We start from the raw sequence: 22,862 nt of genomic DNA on the forward strand, positions 1-22,862 counted from the left end.
GATCTACTATAGTAAGATTTGGAGGAAAATATCAGAGAACTTAAGAGAAACGAGTCTTCCTAAATTAATCTATTATATAGCTCTTGGGAATTAAAAATGTTTGACTATGATTTTTTGGACAATGTAGGTGAGAATTTCTCAACCTTGGCATTATGGATATTTGAGAATTGAAATTTCTTTACTGTGGAAGTGATGGGATGTCTTGTGCCTTGTGCAATATTGGACAGTATCCCTTCCACACTAGACCTCAATAGCCTTTTCCAGTTGTGACAACCAACATGTATCCAGACATTATCAGTTGTACCCTGTGGTGCAGTGGAGACTATTGCCACAAGCTGGGAATCACTGTCCTAGAGACACTTTATTTAACAAGTTAGTAATAAATATGCAAGTGAAAAATGTTCCAGTATTGCTGATGTGTTCAGTATTGACCGTTCAAGATAAGCTGAGAATGACAGGAGAGTCTGTTATAAAACTGGGCTCCCTAATAGCATTCGGGATAATAAGATTCTTAAATACCAGATGACAAAAGGTAGAGGCAAGAGAGACGATACCATAATGGGCAGCAAGGTTGAGGTAAAGAATGTTAATAAAACATGGAGATGCACAGGCCACGATGAAAAAAACACAGAAAAGTATATTTCTTAACATCTATGATTAAAATATATCAAGACTGAATGAGCAAAAGGTTGAAGTCAGTTACCTCAGTGAGCTTTCACAGCCCTTTCCCCACTTTTCGTAGCTTATACACTTTTTAGCCCAAGAAACAACTGGTTGTGCGGGGAGCAGCACCCCATGAAGAAAGACCTTTGATAGCACAGCAAGTGTACACAGTAGTGATTTTTCACCTTCCTTTACTAAACACATTTGTATGGCAATTTACTTGGGTAATTTTACACAGAGGTAAAGGAAGGTCTCATATTTCAATGGCTAGTTAGAAAAAAAATGCTATGGACACAGATACTAGATACCTAAATTCTCATTCTCTCTGCTATGGTAGACCATAAGCACGTGCACTCCAGTCATAAAGGGAGTCTTGGCCCGGATCTGACTCACAGAAGATCCACTACATCCACAAGCCGTATTTTCACAATCTATAATTTGAATGAAAATCTTTAGTGGTTGACAGAACCCACACATTGGTTTCTGTGGAGTAAGAACAACTGCATTAGGAAATGCCAAGAAGACTCTGAAACTGATCCCTTCCATAAAATAAAGTAAATCCTGAACAAAATTATATCACAGGGTGATTATTGCTACTCACAAAAACTTAAAAGATGCAGGGATTGTGATCCCCATGATATCACCATTTAGTTCACAACACGATCCCCTAAAATATAGTTGGTCCGGCTTATGATATCACCATTTAGTTCACAACACGATCCCTTAAAATATAGTTGGTCCGGCTTATGAAGCAGGACCACCGTAAACTTAATTGCAGCTGTCATGCCAGATGTAGTACATTTACAAGGGTCTCTGATATATACTATTAGCTATTGATAAAGCGAGTGCCTTCTTTTACATACCCACTGAGAAAGAGAATAAGAAACAGTCACATTCACAATGGATGTCTGACAACAAACATTGTGGGTCTTTCTCTTGAATAAGTTTATTTCTCTAGCTTGCTGACACAATATACCAGTAGGCTCTAGTACCATCTAAACAAACCACAGGATATAAAGTTGATCCACTGTATTAAGGACATCATCTTGATTGATCTGATGAACAAAAAATGGCTAGTAGTCTGAATACCTTGCTGTAGAGGGTAAAGATAATCCTTAAAATTATTCACGTGCCTATCATATTTCTCAAAATTTTTTTGAATCCAGAGCAGGTCAATATATTAATAAATTAGCTACATCATTCATAAGCCTCTTTGGGAGTCACGTGCAGCATACTATACTTGGGAGTGGTATTCTGACACATTTATTGCACAATAATGCTATTACATGTAATGCTATTCTGACCCATTTGTTAGGTAACATGAATGGCTTTGAGTGGGACTTAGAACTAGAAAAGGCTCTGAAACAGATCCAAGATGTTGTTTGAGCCATGCAACTAGAAGATCTCATAGAACTAAAGTTATCTGATTTAGGGAAAAGGTTTTAAGTGGTGTCTAATGTACAGATTCAGATGAAAAGTGTAGTTCAAACTCCAAGGCTTAAGAAGTCAGAAAGATCATGACATTTGCAGCAGAGATGCAAGCATATTTGAAAAACAATGCTAAGTATGCTATTGGACACTGGTAAAGATGGAATATCTAACCATGGCATATCAAGAAACCATGGAATGAGTACTACTTATCAAGATCTGGTGTGAGAAGACTTCAAAAGTCATATAGTCAGTGGGACCTAGCTAGAATCGATGGTAAGATGGAAGTAGTATATCTAGGATCAATCTCAAGTTTCATGGGTAAAAATAAGATATATAAATGAGTGTCAAAGTATCAGATGCCACCCACCACTTTTGGAACAGTACCTTCTTTTATACTTACATCTGTTTTCGCAAGCTGGATCTTTTTTTTAATGGTTGGCAGAGGAAGAATAGTACAGAACTTACTTCATGAGTAGGTCACCTCAGTATGTTTGTATGAGCCAAAAATGGACTTTCGTAGTACGACTTTTTTTTTCTTTTTTTTTGAGTCAGAGTCTCAGTCTGTCGCCCAGGCTGGAGTGCAATGGCGCAATCTAGGCTCACTACAACCTTTGCCTCCTGGGTCTGAGTGATTCTCCTGCCTCAGCCTCCTGAGTAACTGGGATTATAAGCACCTGTCACCATGCCCAGCTGATTTTTGTATTTTTAGTAGAGATGGCTTTCGCCAGGTTGGCCATGTTGGTCTCTAGTGATAGCTATGAGACATAATGGTGAGAAGGAATCTTTTCAATAGATATAGGTTTGGCACATACATTTTGTTGTCCATTTTATGACAAAAGAGAATCGATATGGTTTGGCTGTGTTCCCACCCAAATCTCATCTTGAATTGTAGCTCCCATAATTCTCATATGTCACGGGAGTGACCTGGTGGGAGGTAATTGAATCAGGGGGTGGGTCTCTCCCATGCTGTTCGCGTGATAGTGAATAAGTCTCATGAAATCTAATGGTTTTATAAAGGGCAGTTCCCCTGCATTTCTACTCTTGCATGCCACCATGTAGAATGTTTTTTTGCTGTTCCTTTGTTTTCTGCCATCATTGTGAGGCCTCTCAAGCCATGTGAAACTGTGAGTCTATTAAACCTCTTTTTCTTTATAAATTACCCAGTCTCAGATATGTCTTTATTGGCAGCATGAGAACAGATTAATATAGTTAATTGGTACCAGGTAGTGGGGTGCTGCTGTTAAGGTATCCAAAAATGTGAAAGCAACTTAGGAACTGGGTAATAGGTAGATGTTGGAACAGTTCGGAAGGCTCAAAAGAAGACAGGAAGATCTGGGGAAGTTTGGAACTTCCTAGAGACTTGTTGACTGGTTTTGAACAAATGCTCTTTGAACATCTCCATCTGAGATGAGGAACTTGTTGGGAACTGGAATAAAGGTGACTCTTGCTATGTTTTAGTAAAGAGACTGGTGACATTTTTCCCCTGCCTTAGAGATTTGTGGAACTTTGAACTTGAGAAAAATGATTTATGGAATCTGGCAGAAGAAATATCTAAGCAGTAAAGTGTTCAAGAGGTAACTTGGGTGCTGTTAAAAGTGTTCAGCTTTATGTTTTCACCAAGATATGGTTTGGAATTGGAATTTATGTTTAAACGGGAAGCAGAGCATAAAATTCAGAAAATTTGAAGCCTGATGATACTATAGAAAAGAAAAAATACATTTTCTGAGGAAATTCGAGTCCAATGTAGAAATTTGCATAAGTAACGAGCAACTAAATGTTAGTCACTAAGAAAACAGGCAAAACATCTCCACGGCATGTCAGAGGTCTTCACAGCAGTCCTTTCCATCACAGTCCTGGAGGCCTAGGAGGGAAAAATGGTTTTATGGACCAGGTCCAGGGCCCCCTGCTCTGTGCAGCCTTGGGAGATGGTGCCTTGCATCCCAGGTGCTTCAGCTCCAGCCCTGGCTAAAAGGAGCCAAGGTACAGCTCAGGGCATTACTGCAGAAAGTACAAGCCCCATGCCTTGACAACTTCCACATGGTATTGGGCCTGTGGGTGAAAAGAAGACAAGCATTGAGGTATGGGAACCTCCTCCTAGATTTTAGAGGATGTATGGAAATGCATGGATTTCCAGGCAGAAGTTTGCTGCAGGGACAGAGATCTCATGGAGAACCTCTGTTAAGGCAGTGTGGAAGAGAAATGTGGGGTCAGAGCCCCCTACACAGAGGCCCCACTGAGGCACTGCCTAGTGGAGCTATGAGAAGAGGGCTACCATCCTTCAGACTCCAGAATGGTAGATCTACCCACAGCTTGCACCGTGCACCTGGAAAAGCCACAGACACTCAATGCCAACCCATGAAAGCAGCAGGGGGAAAGGATGTGCCCTGCAATGCCACAAGGGCAGAGCTGCCCAAGACATGGGAACCACCTCTCGCATCAGTGTGACCTGAATGTGAGACATGTAGTCAAAGGAGATCATTTCAGAACTTTGAGATTTGGCTGCCCTGCTGGATTTTGGACTTGCATGAGGCCTGTAGATCCTCTGTTTTGGTCAATTTCTCCCATTTGGAATGGCTGTATTTACCCAAAACCTGTACCCCCATTGTATCTAGGAAGTAATTAACTTGCTTTTGATTTTACAGGCTCATAGGCAGAAGGGACTTGCCTTGTCTTGGATGAGATTTTGGACTCCGGACTTTGAGTTAATGCTGAAATGAGTTAAGACTTTGGGGGACTGTTGGGAAGGCATGATTGGTTTTGAAATGTGAGGACATGAGATTTGGGATAAGCTGGGGCAGAATGATATGATTTGGCTGTGTCCCCTCCCAAATCCCCTCTTGAATTGTAGCTCCCATATTTCCCACATGTCATGGGAGGAGCCCTGTCTGTGGGAGGTAATTGAATCATGAGGACGGGTCTTTCCCATGCCATTTTCATGATAGTGAATAAGTCTCATAAAATCTTATGGCTTCATGAAGGTGCATTCCCCTACACAAGCTCTCTTGCCTGCCACGATGAGAAACATGACTTTGATCCACATTCTCCTTCAGCTATGATTGTGAGGCCTCCCCAGTCATGTGGAACTGTGAGTCAATTAAACTTCTTTCCTTTATAAATTACCCAGTCTCAAGTATGTCTTTATTAGCAGTGTGAGAACAGACTAATATAAGAATTAAACCAATATTACCATTTTAATTATTTATTTCATTTTACAAACAGGTTCTCACTCTGTCATCCAGGATGGAGTGCAGTGGCATGATCATAACTCACTGCAGCCTTGAACTTCTGGGCTCAAGTGATCATTACACTTTAGTCTCACATAATGCTGGGATTACAGGCATGTGCCACCACATCCAGCTCCAAATTTATTGTATATAATATTCATGGACAGTAGCAAATGGGTTATCTGTTTGGCCATAGGCTTGTAACAAACAATATTGAAATATGGGTACAAGGAACTTTGGGGAAGATGCATATGGGTGAAGCAATATGAATAGACACAAGTGTGGAGATCTTTAATTTGTACACTAATAGCTACTAGAGAATATTCACTAAGAAAGAGATTATGCTCCTGTCTTAAATTAGTAGACTACATGGACTCAGAATCTGAGGGATGGAAATCAGGATGGCTCTACTATCCTACTGAGCCTCTTAGGAATTTTGTGTTTCTTAAACTTGCAACTTTAAATTCTATAGTTCCAAAGTCCTAGTTCTCACAGAAGAGATGTTTCCTCCTGAGCACAAAGTAAGAGATTCACTAAACTTACATAACCACAGCTGCCTCATGAACTCTTTGGCTCCTTGTGCTAGAAGATTATCCTAATAGAGTACTCATAGTAGAGTAATAATTGAACATGATCATTATACATGAGAAGGTTGTTGGCAAATATCAGAGCAGGAATGAATATGTTTGGCACTTTGATGATCAACTGGGACATATCTTGACAGTTTCTATTCAGTTTTAACTGTAACTGAGCAGCTGCAGAAATCTTAGCCCGACCAGTAAATTGAACCTAGAAGCTCAGAACCTCCTCAGAGATGAGAACAAATAATGTTAAATTGTAATGCAGTTTTTCTCAATTTATAATACAATGCAACCTCTTTTAGATTAAGCATTAGATAGCTTACTGAATTAGCATTTTTTGTAGTGAAAAGTTGATTAATATGCTTTCCAAAATGGATACAATTAAGTTGATTTTTTTTTACTTGCCTTAAAAATTTTACTTAAATCTCTTTCTTCAGCAACTTATATGTAGTACTAGAGTTATTGAAACTATTATAATACGATCTGTAGACTGACAACTCTACAAAAGTCATACATGTAGTACATTCCTTAACTCCTGTATTCTAACAAGGGGAAATTGAGTGAAATTGTATTGGCAAATTGAGAAACCTACTAGACTATTACAAGTAATCCTTACATATCTGTAAATAATAAATGAATATAAAGATGTTGATTTATAATCATTGAATTAGGTTTCTCATTGACAAGTACTTAGAAACCAATACTTTTGTCATCATACATTAAATTTATCAACCTTTATCTAATATGATAATCCATCCTAACTATGTTGCAAAAAAAAAAAAAAGGAATTTGAAAGTGCCTTCAAATATAAAAAAGAAATATTACTGGTATAAAATGCAATATTTTCAATAACCCTACAATCATTATGCAAACTGTAGGTATTATATAAGATCACAATTTAACTGGAATTACAGAAAAGAAAGAAAGAAAGAAAAACAAAGTCAGTTCTGTAGAACCATATAAAAGTCATTATCTGACCACTCTTCTAACATCCCTCCCTAACACTTGTCTAGCTTAGCCACATTTTCTGATAGGTTTGTTTACACTTGTTAGAGATCAGCCACCACCCCGGTGCTAAAATTCAGCCTTTAGATACAGGCTGGCAGCTCCCCTTGACTATCACAAAAACAGAATTTGGCCTGCAGTGATTCACACAGATGGGGGGCAGAAAAACAAACTTCAAAGAACTAAAGTGGCCACGAAGCTAAGGTTCAGGAGAGGAAATGGTAAAGGGAATTAAGTGAAATGACAAAGGCATTTTGTACAGCAGCATTGTGGGATCTCTTACTTACACTTGTTAAACAGTAAGAACATCACAACCCCCTGGAGTTCATAAATAGCATCCTTAACTATGAAGTCTGATATCTCAGTCATTCCTTGGGCAATATAGTATTGGCTTAAAAGTTGTCAGTCAGTAGAAGATACTCTTTAAATGTTGTCAGTGATTGACACTGAGGTTTTTTTTCCTTCATTGCAAGAGAAAAATACCGTCCTTGTCCCCAGTTTTGACTACAATCTCATTCACTGTAAAGTGTTATAAAAAAGGAAAGAGAAAATTGAGGAGTCCATGATGATGTCATTCTTTCCTGTCTTTTACATGTGCTTAGCGAAGGGATTCTATGTGTTCCTAGGGGGCTCAAACTATTATTATTCAGAGATAATTATCCAGAGATAATAACTCTTATGAAAATCCAACAGACAAGGTATAATGCTTCTCTCTTTCTTCTTTTGTCCTTCCTTCCTTCCTTCCTTCCTTCCTTCCTTCCTTCCTTCTCTCTTTCCTTCCTTTCTTCTTTCCCTTTCTTCTGGATTTTTATGTGAGATCCCTACATTTTTAAGTTTTGACAATGCATTTAAGTAAATGATAATCAAAGAGAAACAGCCACTATTTGATCAATTGGCAACTACTTGGAAATCTGTATTTTAGTACCTGTCTCTCTGGACTATAGTTGTTAATATGGTATTTAGCCATTTTATTGAGATGTAATTCACAAATATGGAACTGTTTTCAGTAAATTCATAGATATGTATAAACATCACTACAAAACATTTCAAAATAATTCTTATGACCTCAAAAACAAACCCTGGACCCTTTACCTATCACTCTCTTGTTTCCTTCATTCCCAAGCAACCACTAATTTGCTTTTCATCTCTATAGATTTGCCTATTGTGGACATTTGATTTAAGTGGAATAAACATAAGATCTTTTGTGACTGCCTTCTTTCACTTATAGCATGACGTTTTTCAAGTGAACAAGTGGGAAGATTAAGAGTTTGGAGGGCTTTTGACTACAATCTCATTCATTGTAAAGTGTTATAAAAAACGAAAGAGAAAAATGAGGAGTCCGTGAAGCTGTCATTCTTTCCTGTTTTTCACATGTACTTAGCGAAGGGATTCAATGTGTTCCTAGGGGGAACAAAGACAAGTTATCTCAACACCAAAGACAGTAGGAGATAGAAGGATATGTCAAGGTTTGAAAACCATCCTTTAGAAATGCGGGAAAGTTAAAGCTAGAAGTAAGTACTGAAAGCTTTCCACAATCACACCTAGAAGACACCTCAAGGATCACACCTTGTGAAAACTCAAGGACCTTAGCTTTTGATAACAAATCTTGACCAGGGATGATAGTCACCTGGTATGCATGCGTTTGGCTATATCAGTTGTTTACAGAGACAAGGTCTGATTTGGTTATCTGCATCTGTGATCTACCTGTTGTTAAAAAGTATAAATACTCTGAATTGGGATAGCAATTTTTCAGGATGCTACCCTTGAGGAAGTCATAGGTTCTAGTCACCAGTGTTGTTCAGAATAGGCAACAACAACAACAACAACAAAAGTAGAATAATGTAAAGATCCTCAGTGCTTGGCTCTAACACACTCAGAGCTATCTGCTTGTAATAAGGAGAATTATCCAAAAACATCCTCTGCAAAGAGACAGAGCATTTCCAGGTCTCAGCACATCATTTCTAAAGAGGCTAGCAGGTCTAATTTCAATGGCTTGATGCTAATTCAAATTTTTAAAAACTAGTTTTGAAGAAGATTTTCTCAAAAAGTCTTTCAACAGTATACTAGGGAAACACAATTTTGAAATTTGGAATTTTTAGGTAAATCACAAGAGCAGGGGAGAGTCTTTAAAATATGGAGTATGAGTTAGATACATAGCTAAGAAGGATTGCTAGATGACTGGGGGCGTGAACGGCACAATACATTGAAAAAACATCAGCAACTTTCTTTTTATAAAAAATGCTTTAATATACAACTCTACTTTAGCAACATCATTTAGAAAAGCAGTTCTTTTGAATTTGGAGTGTCATTTTTATTTTTAAAGCAGAATAAATTTTCCACTTTTTTTTTTTTTTTTTTTTAATTCAAAGCAGGCATTTTACGGGATTTTTTTCCCCAAGTAATTTCTTTTCTTGTTATGTGCTACAGTAGAAAATATATTTTGGCCGGGCATGGTGGCTCACGCCTGTAATCCCAGCACTTTGGGAGGCTGAGGTGGGTGGATCACGAGCTCAGGAGATCGAGACCACCCTGGCTAACACGGTGAAACCCCGTCTCTACTAAAAATATAAAAAATTTAACTGGGCATGGTGGCGGATGCCTGTAGTCCCAGCTATTTGGGAGGCTGAGGCAGGAGAATGGCGTGAACCTGGGAGGCGGAGCTTGCATTGAGCCGATATCACGCCACTGCACTCCAGCGTGGGTGACAGAGCCAGACTCCGTCTCAAAAAAAAAAAAAGAAAAAAAAAGGAACTATATTTTGTAACTTCTAATTTAACAGTACTTCTTAAACATATCACCCTTATTATGCAAACCATTCTCTGTGAGCACATCTTGGCTGTGCTCACACATTCAAAAACTTAAGCTTTGAGAGATTAGGTAACTTTTCTACGATTCACAAATATCAAATGGTTAAGCTCTTATTTAAATCTAGGTCTCTAATATTAAAATCCATCCAATTTTCACTATCATTCATTGTAATATAGAAAAATGGTTTTAAAAATGTAAATAATTTTACAATGTTAGAAAGACATCACATTCTTTACAGAAAACTCAAGATAATGTTTTATATGAATAAAACATATTAATGTTTCAAAACTCATTAGCTAGCATTTTGAACTCAGATCGGAAATTGTATCCAAGCTCTTCACCATCAAAAAGAACCCATGAGAAGTTACTGAGTCGCTCTGAACTTCCATTTTTTCATATGATTTTATATACAGAACATATTTGCAAATGCTATACCAATATAGCCCAATAATGTTCAACTTTTTAAAAAAAGTTTCCAATAACATTTTGAACAATATTAGTCATAGAATGATTCACCTTCATCTTGTAAGTAGGCCCTATCTCCAGTCTCCTTCAAAGTGAGTTTGTTTATTTTTCTATGTTCCAGTAACCATCACTTCACAGAAAGTCGTAACTGTCGTATTATTTCTGTGTGATAAAGACATATTCCGGGCCGGGCGCAGTGGCTCAAGCCTGTAATCCCAGCACTTTGGGAGGCCGAGACGGGCGGATCACGAGGTCAGGAGATCGAGACCATCCTGGCTAACATGGTGAAACCCCGTCTCTACTAAAAAATACAAAAAACTAGCCGGGCGAGGTGGCCGGGGCCTGTAGTCCCAGCTACTCGGGAGGCTGAGACAGGAGAATGGCGTGAACCCGGGAGGCGGAGCTTGCAGTGAGCTGAGATCCGGCCACTGCACTCCAGCCCCGGCGACAGAGTGAGACTCCGCCTCAAAAAAAAAAAAAAAAAAAAAAAAAGACATATTCCACCATTCTATTCTTCAGGGATTGGTATACATATTGTGTGTATGTGGTCTCTGTGTGGCTTTAGTTTGATTTACCTTCCTGATAGCCAGGACCACTTTGATGTGTATTAAAATAGCTCATTTGTTTGTTATGACTACAATCCATGTAGAAAAGCAATGATCCCTGGAGCAATGGTTCTATATGACCTTTGCTCAAAAAATTCTGGTCTCTCCCCTTCTTGTGGTCTTCATAGGAAAGCTAGCATCGCAGTTAACCTCCTGAGGCCAGAGACAGGAGAGTGATTTAGCAAAGCACTTCATTCATGTCTCTCATCCATAAAGTTTTAAAATGGTTCAGATACATTAACTCTTCATTACAAGTAAAGTCCCTGTGAGGCTGGTCATTATTTTAAATGAGTTCTCCAGATTTTCTAGTTTTACAGTGTAGGCCAGTGAGCAATCTACTGTGTTTTTAAGCTCTTAGGTCTGATTATCTTTAATTTCTTTTTTAGGTTTTATGTTCCATTTTTGACAAGAGCTCAGGAAACTGTAGTACCTCCTTTATGTGACATTATCTGGCAATGAGTTTTCTAGTGAAGCAAACTTTCTGGATAATTGATGATTAACTCTTTATATCTTAATGGTTTCATACTTTTTAATGTTTTCATACAGATTTGTTTTATGGTACCCAGGATTTGTTTTAAGTTTGATAAGACACACAGGCACAAACGTGATCGTGATTAATAAAGGCATTTGTATTATTCTCACAGTCTCCTAAAAATAGGAGGCACAGCACACCATGCCTGGGAAGCATCTGCATGAGATGAGCAGACAGAGAGGAAAGCTACCGGCAAAGCCTGACTGGACCTTTGTAGGGAGGAATGGATGATGCAAAGCACACAAGCCAAGTAGGTTTAAAATGAGATATTTTGATTAATTTGGTGGACTGTGGGGTGCAGGAGTAGTCCCTAGTTGTCAGTGACCTTGTTCTGGGGTGCTTAGGCCTGGAGGAAAGCGTTCCATAGTGTAAACATAACAGAAGGAGAAGGGGACATAGATTTGGGATTGGCTGGTTTGCATACCAAAGGCATGCTCTCAAGCAAGTCCTTTACTATCTCTGAGAATAAACTAATCCTGGGTGGGAAAATCTGTCTCAGGTCAGCAAGGGCCAGATGCCACAGCATCAGGAATTCAGAAAACAGAAAAAAAAAAAGTTAATTGTTAATTCTAAATGCATTACTTTATCACTTTTGAAATCACACTGTAAGCAAGTTTTTGTTGACAAAATTATTTTTATTAAAAATAAAGCATCATTTTTCATTGCAATATGGTTATGGTGAAATAATCTCAAATTATATAAATTTTTTAAGTTATTCTTCTTTCTATCTGGTGAGATTACTAAAACTGGTCTGTTGCATTTTTAGAACTGAAACAAGAAAAAAATATATAACTGATATATGACTGATGTGCTGAATATATTTGAATTAAAAAAAAAAACAGTAGATAGGTTGTTTTAAAATAGCTCATGACCAGTTTTTAATATGTTGTTTTATATCTCTCTTTTGTGAGATTTCCAACTACAACTTCTTGTTTCTGGTATTAGGCCTCCTCCTCTGCTTCACCTCTATCCATTTTTTCCCTCCGATTTACAATGATAAGGAACTTGAGATAAACACTCTTTTCAACATATGCATAAATGAAAACAGTAACTGGCATGATCTTTACAATATGCAATATTTTGCATGGGCAATTTAGACTCTTTTGATCACTTTTGTCATAGTGCCTAAGTCTCTGTGTTGTTATTTGACTATGCCAAGATGGTGAGTTCTGCACCTGTGATTTGCCACTCCAGTTTCCAAATTTTTAAGTACAGTCATGAATCACTTAACAATGGGAATACGTTCTAAAAAATGAGTTATTAGCCAATTTTGTGACACAAATGTCCTAGGCCATACTTATACACACATACATGAAATAGCCTGCTACACACCTAGGCTATATGGTATGGTTTATTACTCCTGAGATGCCAATTTGTACTGCATCTTACTGTATAAATATTGTAGGCAATTATAACACAATGGTAAGGTTTTGTATATCTAGACATATCTAAACATATAAAAGTACAATAAATATACAGTATTATAATCTTATGAGACCACTGTAACATATGCAGTTGATTATTGACTGAAATGTTTTCATTTCAGAAGACTCCTGTGTCACATAAGACATATTAAATAAATTTGTATGCTTTTGTGTTGTTAATCTGTCTTTTGTTATAGAGAACTCAGCCACAAATTTAAGATGGGGAAAAAAGATACTCTTTTTTCTACAATACCCATGATATTACCAGATAGAATTTTTTGTCTGTTTATCTTTGCAGTGTTTCTTTCTTGCTCAGTGTTCACTTCTTAGTTGTAGATCTAATACACCTCTTTCACTGTAACTATCATCTTTCCAATCAACAAATAAACCAAATATCTTCTGTTTCCCTATCTTATTTTTTTATCCTAGGTTTAAAAACAGATGAACTCCAATACACATATAGAGAACAAATACACACACACACACACACACACACACACACACACTCTCTCTCTCTCTCTCTTCAGGTTTAATGTAGGATTTTTTAATTCTATTATATGGAGCTTGAGGAAACTTAAAATACGGTACCAGAATTCTACTTTAGATCCCAGCCTTCAGACTCCATAATTAAACAACTAAGATAAATAAATAAGAAAAAATGACAACATTGAAGAAAACAGTATTTTATACTTTCCAGGTCTGTTCTTGGAATTCTAAAGCAGAGTTTCCCTGGTGAGCTGGAATGGACTACGTTCATATTTACGGCCATACTTAACTTTCAGTTAATTATACATAAGAGTGCTGGGCTATTTAATCATCCCCAATTCTCTAAACTAAATTTGATGTTTAATACAGATCTGTTGTGGAAAAACTAGAAGATCAAAAAAAAAAAAAAGCACAAAAGTCAGGAAAGAAGTCTCTTTTCACATGAAAGTAGTATGTTGTCCTTGACATATTTGGCTGCACATGGAGAAAGAGAGTGAGAGTTATCAAGACTGCCCCAGAAGGCATGGGTCACATGACCTTTTCTGAAGAACAGGTTAAATAGAGATCACAACATTAGAGGGTTCTATCCACAGGCATGATATTTATGCTACACAGTAAGCATATGGAATCATAATCATGGCTAAATATTTGCCCTGGAATGTGAACACGAAGGTTATTGTACGTTTCTTTTAAGAAGGAATCATGTGAGATAGGGCAGCAACCATGACTGAATCTCTCTATTAGATTCTATTATTTATACTGCCTTTTTAAAAACATGTTTATCAGGAATTAAAGGAAAAGCTACTTCTAAATTAATTGCCTAAAATGGAGTTTTGCTTTTAATTTGCTTTTGGTCTTAAGCTGAATTTTTCTTTTTCATAGTCTTGCTTCTACTTTTATTTCTTCAATTGTCAGGTTTAGTTTTTTATCTTTATTTGTAAGAGCTCTTAAAATATTCATGTAACAAATATAATTTAAAGCTTGCCCTCCAAGCTTTTACCATGTATACACATAATAGTAGTGCTTCACATACAGTGCGAAAATTATCAGAATCAGAAGGGAGTCACTAGTGTTTCAAAAAAAGATAAAGACAAAGAGAGCCAGAAAAGACCCTGAGGAGAAGATTCTCATGTTTGTATGTCTGAGAACAAAACTACCACAAAGCATTGCAAAAACCACAACCTTGTACAGAAGCTATTGCAACCTTACACAAAAATACTTCTGCAAAATATCTTCCCAGAAACTCTTCTCAGATTGTCGTCACCCTTGTTATTGATCCTTATAGTCAAGGATAATTACCTGACAACAATTTTGTAATCCTCTTCATTTTTTCCTTTAAAAAACTTTGTCTTCCTTGACCTCCCTGAATACACACATAGTTTACTGTGGCACTTGTATTCCCACTGAAATACCTTACTCCTGAATAAATATCTTTTTTCTTTTAGAGAGCCTCTCTCTGTTATTTAGTTTGACTACAAGAATAAGATAAGTTGTGCTCATGCAGCTGACATTCTTGCAGAAAAAAAGATGATATACTACAGACATAATAAATAACTAACTTAAAACTTGTGCTGGAAGATGATATGTACTGTACAAAGCAAAATAAAATAGAACATAATTAGGGGAATAAGGATTTCCCGACTGGACATTTTAAATAGATTTGTGAGGGTGAGCTTCATTAAGAAGGTGATATTGGCCGGGCGCGGTGGCTCAAGCCTGTAATCCCAGCACTTTGGGAGGCCGAGACGGGCGGATCACGAGGTCAGGAGATCGAGACCATCCTGGCTAACACTGTGAAACCCTGTCTCTACTAAAAAAATACAAAAAATTAGCCGGGCGAGATGGCGGGCACCTGTGGTCCCAGCTACTCGGGAGGCTGAGGCGAGAGAATGGTGTAAACCCGGGAGGCGGAGCTTGCAGTGAGCTGAGATCCGGCCACTGCACTCCAGCCTGGGCGACAGAGCGAGACTCCGTCTCAAAAAAAAAAAAAAAAAAAAAAAAGAAGGTGATATCTGAGCAAAGGTAAGGCAGGAAGCCAATTGCAAATCTGGGAGAAGAGTGCTCCCAGCACAAAGATCAGCCAAAGCAAATGCCCTAGGATAGAATGTGCTTGTCAGTTTCAACAACAGCTGGAAGGCCACTATGCAGTAACAAGTGAGGAAAAGAAAGGCAAGAACCAGCTGAAGGCAAAGTAGGGGTAATGGAGTGTCATAGGCTGGACACAAATCACGTTGTACCTAGGAGACCATTGTGGAAAAATTTGAATTTAATATTATTAAAATGCAGAATTTTGAGCAAAGAAATAACATAATCTGATATATGTTAACATACTCTGATATATATATATATATCTCCAATTATTGTATGCCTTTAAGATTTATCCATGCCTATAAAGCAGAAGAATAGCATAAAATACATGTTGGAATAAAAACTTTTAAAATTAAATTTTAGTTTCTCCTTTCTAAAGTTAAAACAGGACATTGAATCCCTGAAATAGAAATTGTAGTTGATTAAAAAAAACCCACAAGAACATGCCCAAAATTTTTCTTATTTTTAGATGTAATGTTAGGTAGTAATGAAGTTTTCTTACCAATAGCCTACTGTTAGTCAAGTTTTTTTTTTTTTTAATTATTTTTTTTTTTCCATTTTGAAGACTATTTTGAATTTCTCTGGTCTGACGAGAGAAACTACTTTGATGCTGCACCCCTTTGGAATTTTGATTGTCTACATGACATTCATCACAGTCATAACAATACAGGTAGAGATTCAAGAATATTGGGTTAAAAATCCAAAGCTTATGTAGGCTTCTGTTTCAAACACAAATTCATGTAACTCCAGAAAGAATCATCACAATTCATACAATAAACACCACTGTCATGAATATTTATTGGTGATGATGACAGCTTCAGAAAACAGGATTTTCCAGAGCTTCAAAGAACCTCTGCTAACTTACAAAATAATTGGAAAGCTGTGCAAGCAGGAAAAAGTTCCCATCATATGCCAGTACTCAATCCTTCAGTAGAAAGAGATCACTCCAGCTGCTGTTATATGAAAAGTCTGTACTGTAGGCCAAGACACAACTTACGAGGATATGGCAATAACTTAGGCATAGAGATGACCATGGGACAAAGGGCTAATAGAATGTGCTGAGAGACCCTCAGAGTATGCATATATTTTGAAGTTATGGGTAACTAAAATAATAGACTACATGAGACTCCAGGAGAAAGAAGGGTGTCAAGGAAGTCTTCAAGGATTTGTATTGGCAAGCGGAAAGAGGAAATTGCCATCAATTGTAATGGGGAAGGTCTTGTTAGACCAAGTTTCATGAAGAATTTCAGGGTTAAGTTTTTGGAATTTTACTTTTTCTGATATATATGTTAAAACATATTTTTCCTCCTCAATATTTTGTTTTAAATTATGCTTATATTCCCTTTTAAAATATATAAATTGTATAATTCCTTTAGATTATTTATTTATTCAGAATATTTATTATATATTTCCTATGTATCAGGCACTATTATTTGTATAAATAATATCCTTGCCTTCGTGGTGTTTACAGTCTATTAGTTGGGAAAATTTTAAATACATTAATTGTTATCAGACATTATACATGTATATACACATCTTATTTATATGCTGCCACATAGTGATAAGTATAAAATCATTTTAAAATAAGTTTTCAATTTATGGAGGACTTCTATTTAATTAAGACACTTAGGAAATTAACTTCTGAAAGTAATAAATTTGACTTGGCATTTGTACAAAATAAGAAGTTGTCATAAGGCTATCTAGAGTAATAGGATGGGTGGAGCAAAGTGCAATAGTCCCAAGGCAGATGAGTTTTTAAAATGTTAAAATGTGTGGCTGGAGAATGGGATGTGAGTAGGGAAGGCAGTCAGGAACAAGTTCCTGTTAGAATTTATAAGCCAAGGAGAAAATGTGAGTATTTTTCCAGGCTTAATGGGAAACCACTGGAGAACTCGGATTGTAGGAATGTCATGAACAGATTCCTATGTCAAAATCGTCATTTGGAAAAGATAGAGGTATATGTGTATGAAGGCTGATAATATTGGAAAATGGAAGACTCTCAGAGGGCATTGCAATGGACATATTTAGGTATGTTGTTGGCTTGCGCTACGGTGGTATTGCTAAAAAAAAAAAAAAAAAAAAGGTTAGATTTCAGGGGTATTTTGAAGACTGAGAAACTGCAAGGATATCTCCAAGATTTTTGACCTCATTCGCTGGAAGAACAGAGGTGCCATGACTGAGGAGAATAACGGAATAAGGATTATACACTTTGGAGAGCAAAAATACTTAGAAAATCATGAAAATTTGACTGTAGGATTCAAGGACTAAGTGCTAAGAAGCAAAATGTGACTAAGTGAGAGGTACAGGAGGTGACTGAAAAAGACTCAGGATGCCCAATAACATTTGGGAGAAAACAGAGTCTAGACTGGAGGAAGGAAGGAGCTCTCAGGGCATTTATTACTCCCTATTAGTTTTTACTTTTAGTTCTTGCATTAATACCTTCAATCTGACCATCATAGATTCCTTCCTGGACTAACTCTTAGAAGAGCTAGAGTCTAGATGGACTGGAAGTGAAAGTGTTCTGACAGCATTTATTTCAGAACAAGGGGAAAGAATATGATACCCGTTATCCTAAGTAGCAATAGCCGGAACTAAAAGGGGTGCTAATAGTATTCATCAAAGGACTATTGAGGGTAATATTTTTTACAGGCTGTGCTAATGGTCTATCAACATATCCTGAGTTTCCAATAGAGATGTTCCAGCTATAACACAGTCCTGGTAGACAAAGTATGGGGACTTCTATGTCTTGAAAAATAATATCTGCATTTTTCTTAGTTTTATTTATTAGTGTTTGTTACACAATTTTTCATGATAAAGCTTTTTTTTCCTCAGGGGAAAAAAAAGAAGGAAGGAAAAAAGAAAGAAAAAAATAAATTAATAGAAAAAAGAAGAAAGACAGGAAAGAAGACAGACCTCAATTTTGCGTGGAGATCATTAAAAAGCCCGTGATAAAAGTTATTTGTTGGAGGTAGTAATGTCTCCTGTGTTACAGAAGGGACGGTTCAGTATATAATGGAGTGGATGGTAGTAATAAAATTTTTTATGGAAAAGATGGATCTTGAAACCTGTTTAGCATCTAGGTTAAACAGTAAAAAGGGAGAGCACTTTTAAGAAAGGAAATTAATTCAAACAGATGGAGACAAGAATAATTATAAAATGCGTTCATTCTTAAAATTTTTGAATAATCCTCTGATGGTGACTGTTATTTGTCTCTATTCTTCCTCTTTCTTTAAAACCAGAGAATTTAGTAAGATTCTCTATTGGCCACCAATCTTTTCCTTCTCTGATAAATGTGTTAACTTAATCCATTACTGCTGAAAATCACTCTGACAAATGGAAAACAATTATGTTTTCATCAACATTGAATTACAGATGTAAAATATCATATGGGAATTATAATTTGATAAATGGGAACATTCTGCGTCCCATATTGAGTCCAGATGGTTACAGTGTCTTTAATACATGTATCCATTTGGTATTACCACATTTGTGTAACACAGTCTCCTCATTTATGTTTAATGATGGATAGATTCCACATAATACAAGATGTTCACCAACATGTTAAATTTCTGGTGAGTAAGTGATCAGACAGTGAGCTCTCTCTTCCCAGTATACCTTGTAGTCTCAGCATAACTGTTTGAAGATAATCGAATTTCAGTCAGATTGCATGATATTTTCCACTCCTGGGGGAAAAAAAAAAAAAAAGATAGAGTAAAATAAAAAATTGCCTCGCTCCAAATGAGGGAAACATTCGTAACCTAAACTTAAAGTTTGCAGTACCTCTAAAATTCCAGAATGCGTTCTTCAAACTGTTGTTAAATAGTAAACTTTGGACAACTATTAGTGAGGTCTAGATTTGGGAGGACTGGATATTTGCAAAGTTGTTTATAGTTAAATTAGGGAAGTAGGCAAATGTTGCTTTCAATATAATTCAGATGTATTTATTTTTCAATCAATCTCCTGCCTTTACTGTAAATGCATTACTCACCTACCAGATTTTTGTATAGTCATTTTTCTTATTTTAAAGCAAGTGACAATGTTTCTAATTTGTTTCCTTAAATGCATCTCAGAATTTTCAACCTATTCTAAAATTTCATGGTTTCCCATTCATTTTTCAGAAAATATAAAATCAAATAATTTGATATAACAGGAAAGTTTACTCATAGTCTTCAAATGTTTTATCCTCTCTAGTTGTGCAACATCATCCTTTCTTTCTTTTCTTTTTACTTTTTAATTAATGAACTTGGCATTCCATCCAAATTAAATTATTTTTCTTTCTTCATACTTCAACAGGCCTGAAGACAAATACTGCTATGAATGGTTACATCTAGGACTTCTGGGATTAGCCCCAGATTCAACTCATTTTTTTGCATTTGCTCAGCAATATGACATGTTTCCACTGATTAGCTAAAAAGTTATTTTAGGAATGAGCAACAATATCTCTAAGGCAAGATATGCTCAAATCCAATATAGTTCATATAGACCTTGTCAGAGTAAATTACCGTGTGCCTTTCAGAACACTAAAGAATAAAGCCCTTCCATATTAGAATGACAAATATATTTTCATAATCAAACTGTTTTATTCCCAGCCTTATTACTTCCAACTGAGTACAATAGAGGCTGTTTTACCATTCTCCAATTTTCCCTAAGTAACAGAACACTGATCAGCGTGCACAATTAAAAGACTGCATTTCTCAACCTTCTTTTGGCATCATGTGACTAAATTTTTGTCAAAGAGGGAAAGACAGAAATATTGCCTATGCGGTCCAGAAGACTTTGTGAAAGGTAGCGAGGGATTTCTGATTTCTTCTTTCCCTGATATTCCAATAGGCACGTGTTAGACCTTTTGACATTGTCCTGTAGTTCTTGCATGTTCTGTGCTTTGTTTGTTTGGTTTTGTTATTTTTTTCATTTATTTTTAATTCTGTTTTCTGTTTGCCTCTCAGTTTGAGAAGTTTGTATTGATTTCTCTTAACGCTCATTAATTGTTTCTTTATCCATGTCTAATCTACTGATGAACCTATCAAAAAACATTCTTCATTTCTGTTGCAGTATTTTTTATTTCTAGAATTTCCCTTTGAACTCTTCTGAATGTTCCCTTCCTCCTACTTCTATTGTCTATCTCTTCTTAAACATGTATATATTAAAATGGTAATTTTAAATTTCCTGTTTGATAATTCTCAAATCAGTGTAATAACTCTGCCTGGTTCTAATGCTTGCTAGGTCTCCTTAGATTATGTTTTACTTGCATTTTAGCATGGTTTATAAGTTTTTTGTGAAATCCATCTATGTTGCATCAGATAATAAGAACTGAACTAAATAGGCCTTTACTATGAGCTTTTAAATTAGGCTAGGAGATGGAGTGTTTTGAACATTTGTTAAAGTTGTAAGTTCCAGAAGCTTCAAATTCCTTTATTTTCTTCATTTATTTTCTCACTTGTTGTGTTTGTGCTTACCTAAGAATTCCTTTTAAAATAGAGTCTATATTTTGCAACTTTCTATTGGTATCCAGTGTTATTATATTGAAGTCCTGTTGATAAGGTGGTAGGCTGTGAGGAAAGCAAAATATTCTATAATTGTGTGGTTAAATATCACTCTTTCAGCTGGCCTATGTCACAAGGCTGTACACTTCACTGGTGTTTCTCAGCTTTCATCCTTCCCCCACTAAGTTGAAACAAGAAATCTAAAGGGGGCTGAAGTTGAAGAAATACTCTTTGCCCACACAGGACAAGGCTCTGGTAAAGTTTTTTTCCAACGGAGATAGGTATTGTTGCTTGTTGTTTGTTTATTTTGCTTTTTGTTTTAATGGAGAACTCTCTAGGTGTATATTATAATGATTATACCTCCCCAACCTTGCCATATCCTTGAGAGGCTCTTTCATGGCCCTCTGCTAATAAGAATCTGGTGAGCTTCTGGAAGTAGAACCCATAAAAGTGTGAAGGACATTTTTAGAATTCAGCCCTAGGAATTTCTCAAACTCAAGCTAGTCTACATTCTGTTTTGGGCAGTTTGTTAAAATTACTATTTAAGTTTGCCTACCAGTTTATGGCTCCTCAGCTTCTGCTGTAGGTAAGCAGATCTCAGCTATGACTATCTGGAGTTCCCTTTCTCTCCAGATTTTAGGCTTGCTATTTACCCTGTGACCTCAGTTGTCTGATGGGTCCAAGAAAAGTTATTGACTTTCAGTGTCTTTAGCTTTTTGTTATTGTAAAGACAGGAGAGATTACTTATAAGCATTTTACATGTTGAACCTGAACCTTGAAGTTGAGCCTAGGCTTTACAAAATATAACATATTTTATTTTGTACTTGAAGGCACTATATGTGTCCACCAACATCAAAAGATGATTATGATTTCAAATGTTTCAGAATTTAGGAATTTTGAGGAAAGTGACATTGTTCCAATTTTCTGTTCTCAGGGCATTTTCAAGTGTTTGTCCTAAAACATGAAAATCGCATTTGGAGCTTGTTAAAAATAAATTATTGAGCCCTTTCCCCATAACAATGAGGTGCAATTTCTTTGAATGGAGGTCAGAAATATGCATATTAACAAGTCCACCAACTAATACCTACATATAGGCAAGCTAAGAAATAATGCATATGTTATCCACCATATTGTCTTTCACATGTGTACTGAACAGACATTTATCAAATAACAGTTAAATGTAATAGAATATTTTTAATTTGTGACTACAGATAAAATACTTTGCTTAGGAACTATTTTATTTCAGCAGTACTTTTTGCTTTCAGAATTGGTGAATCAATAAGTAATAATATTGTGATAGAAATGATGGTTTGTGTGTGTGTGTGTGTGTGTGTTTTTGTAGTGGATATCAATTATTTGTGACTTCACTTTCCATTCAAATATTATTGCCCTCTTCTCTATATGGTTGCAGTAACTAGAAGACCATGTCTCTTGGCATCAGTATGGATCTTCAATAATTTGTCCTTGATATTGAGAGAAGAGGATCAAACCATTTGAAGAGGATTGCTGTACTTCAACATGTAAAGTGAAAATGAAGACCCAATTGGCTATATCTCACTCATTTGGGTGGAAGAAGCAGAAGTTTATTAACAAAGAAGGAGAATAGCAAAAGAAATATAGAATGAAAAGAAAAGCAAAAAGGAAGAAAACTAAAGAAAAGTAGAAGAAAGAATACTAAATCTGAAATACATTTTAGTCCCCAAATCAAGTTGGTGCATAAAGCTCAAATGTTTTCCTGATTTGGAATTTACTTTTAATATTCTTGTATTTTGATGATGCATTGCCTTTTTCTGCAGAAACTCTCTCCTGCTATATCTATATTGTTCATCACTAGAAGAAGAAAAATGGACTATTATAGCATAAAATGGAGAACAAAAAGAAAGTTGCAGCAGTGCATGTGTGCGCATGTATGTGTGTGTGTGTGTGTAAAACAAAGTAAATACTAAAGTATCTATTTGTATGCAGTTCAGGGGCATGTTTCTTTGATTTCATTAAAAACAAACCAAATGACATTCTATAGAACTGCCAGTTTCCCCTACTAACACAAACACCCCCCCCACACACATA

The 22,862-nt window shown here is 36.3% G+C and overlaps 1 long non-coding RNA gene across 1 annotated transcript; it reads left to right on the forward strand.

The window, feature by feature from the left end:
• The first annotated feature begins 2,016 nt into the window (after window positions 1–2,016).
• Window positions 2,017–22,601, forward strand: LOC117086312. The gene is made up of 3 exons (XR_004438276.1): window positions 2,017–2,367; window positions 11,427–11,564; window positions 22,207–22,601. It is a non-coding gene; the product is annotated as an uncharacterized LOC117086312 (long non-coding RNA).
• The last annotated feature ends 261 nt before the right edge of the window (window positions 22,602–22,862 follow it).

The sequence above is a fragment of the Trachypithecus francoisi genome, unplaced genomic scaffold, assembly GCF_009764315.1.
Source record: "Trachypithecus francoisi isolate TF-2019V2 unplaced genomic scaffold, Tfra_2.0 Lachesis_group1, whole genome shotgun sequence".
NCBI lineage: Eukaryota > Metazoa > Chordata > Mammalia > Primates > Cercopithecidae > Trachypithecus > Trachypithecus francoisi.